Source organism: Filicampus tigris, chromosome 7 (genome assembly GCF_054856515.1).
Source record: "Filicampus tigris isolate MCC_2025a chromosome 7, RoL_Ftig_1.0, whole genome shotgun sequence".
In the NCBI taxonomy this organism is placed as follows: domain Eukaryota; kingdom Metazoa; phylum Chordata; class Actinopteri; order Syngnathiformes; family Syngnathidae; genus Filicampus; species Filicampus tigris.
Window position 1 is genome coordinate 2,594,939 of NC_141223.1, and position 2,499 is coordinate 2,597,437.

The 2,499-nt window shown below is 40.0% G+C and overlaps 1 protein-coding gene across 1 annotated transcript in view; it reads left to right on the top strand.

Moving 5' to 3' along the window:
• LOC147144395 (ATP-sensitive inward rectifier potassium channel 1-like) overlaps positions 1 to 2,499 on the top strand; it is a 56,979-nt gene that overhangs the window by 13,938 nt on the left and 40,542 nt on the right. The window lies entirely within an intron of this gene.

A 2,499-nucleotide genomic window follows, 5' to 3' on the forward strand; every position in this document is an offset into this window, starting at 1 on the left:
GTGTGCATTTAGTTGGTTTTACGATGGCTCACTTAGTGTAGCGTTAATTCATTTAAATGCTATTCTGTTATCCACCTACAAAGACAGAGAGCATAAATTGATCACAGTAAATCAAATCTCGTCCAAAGCACGTAAGCAAGTAAGGATGGAATACAGCAGATGAGTGAGACACATTGTGCATATCTAATACACCTTTTAAACACATCCTGTTGTGCACACTAGTTGTTGAAGAACTTTGAAAAACAAAGTATATTAGATCTTTCAAGTGGTAACATTGTGAAAATGCTATAAATACAAATCAAATCTTCGAGCAATCAGTGACATAAATACAAATGACATTTTAGACCTGAGAGATGCTAATGCGGTGGTTGCTCCTGAAAACGCCTGCTAGCAACCACACTGTCTGCCCACGACTCGCAGCCCTAGCAGCTTGCTTGCTTTTCTCGATATTCAGCGTAACACTGGAGCTTTGACAGTCTGCAACAGAAGATATATAAAGACTGGCCTTTGTGATACATTTGCACAAGAAAATGGCCAGCCATAAAAAAGGTCACCACTTTGGTTTGACAAAGCAAATTGGCAGCAAATGGGTCGCCTAACTAGGTTATGTAACACTGACTGATGCAGCCAGCAGCGCTCATTTCAGCAATATAGGCTTTGTGAAGTCTGTCAGGTTTGGTTTCGCAATGTTTTGGACCCATAATAGGAGGTCAACTGACTTTTGTGATATCCTGGAACAGACCGTAACCTAATCAGGATTTTTTTTTTTTTTTTTTTTTTTTTTTAAGATGTACTTTAGCAGAATTTTATGCAAGTTCTGACTAAATGCTGCAGGCAAGCCAAAATGAACGTTTTAAAAAGATCATCTGGAAACATGCTGTTCATATGATTGTGGTGACAGGCTTTTAAAAATAACATCACAGAAAAAGTATCGCTTTAAAATGTATATTTGTTTTCATAACCATTCCAGTGTGTGCTTATTCATGTTTTCATGTCATTTTCACTCATCTGCCCAAAACATTACAATAATAATCACAAGGTTGTCAGAATTTGCTGTATTAAAATAAAGTGACGGTAATCACCTCTCGTCTTGACTCTGTTCTTCTGCAGTCTGAAATGGAAGTACTGCACTCATATGGCGGGCTTCTTCAGACATTTAGACTCAGAGTGAAAAGCATCATGAAGTCAACTCCTATTGTCCACTTGATGTCATGTCGGAGAGTACAATTATACTCTTCTTCACTGTAGAATTTAGATTCATCAAAGGGAAGAAGTCCAATTGAACTTGAGCAGCCTTTTGGAAAATGTCTGCGTTTGCGTATGATTTTGTTTTCATGTGCTCTTCACAGCAGCTGAAATTTGGTAGGGAGGCACTCTGCGAGGATAAAAATTGTCATCAAAGGCAAAATCTGTTTTGCAGCCATGACAAAGCCAAAGGTTTCTCTGCCTTGTGAAGCTTTTACTCATGGCCCTCTCTCTAGACCAGACACTGTTTGATCTGTGTTCAGCATGTTTCATAATGTGTGAAGACATTTTTTTATTTTGGGGGGGGGGGAGAAACTGGACACTGTCAGCTTTGCCCGTTGTTTTCTTGTTCTGTGTTCACTTGTTCTTCTCTTTTGAAGGTCTTTCCAAATTACATAACCTTACCACATCTCCCGATTGGTTGGCTGGCTAGCTGGGTCTGAAGACTCATTACCTGCGGCTTTATATCACAGTCACTGGATTCCCAAGGCTTACTGCGTTTTGTTGCAGACAGTGCAGGTATCATCCTTTCCGGGAAACTCACAGAAGACTCTTTAGGGCACATGACATGGCACACACATGTAGCTGTACTGAAGATGAGCTAGAAAAGTGGGATCATGTAAGAAGAGAGCTGTCCTTAAAGTGGAAGCCCCCCCCCAAAAAAAAAAATTGTTTGCAAGAATACGTTCGATGCGCCTTCACTAGTCCAAACATGGCATCCTGGTTAATATTGCATTTGTGGAATAGGAGTTAAGCAGCAAAATCAACTGTTTTCAGCCATCTCAGGGATCGGCCATTTTGTCACTTGCTGTCGACTGAAAATGACATCACAGTTGCTCAGGCTCAGGTAACGACCAATCACGGCTCACCTATTTTCTGTGTGAAACAACTATGATGTCATTTTCAGTCGATAGCAAGTGGCAAAATGGCCTCCCCCCTGAGATGGACAAAAACAGGGGGATTTTACTGCTTAACTCATATTCCACAAATACATTCATCAGTATGAATAAAACAAAAGTTTGGGGTTGAGTTCCCCTGATATTTCCCAAATGTAAATTTGGAGTTTGTTTGTTAATGACATGAAATTGTGTCCCTGGTGTATGATGACATGTAAAACATTGACAGGAAATCACATTTAAGGTCCAGACCTAAAGTTTGGGAAACCCTGCTGTAGTGAATACGACATCATCCTGAGGGAGATAAATTTTAATGTTTCAGATAATACAATGTCTATGCAGCAAGAGGACTGTCACT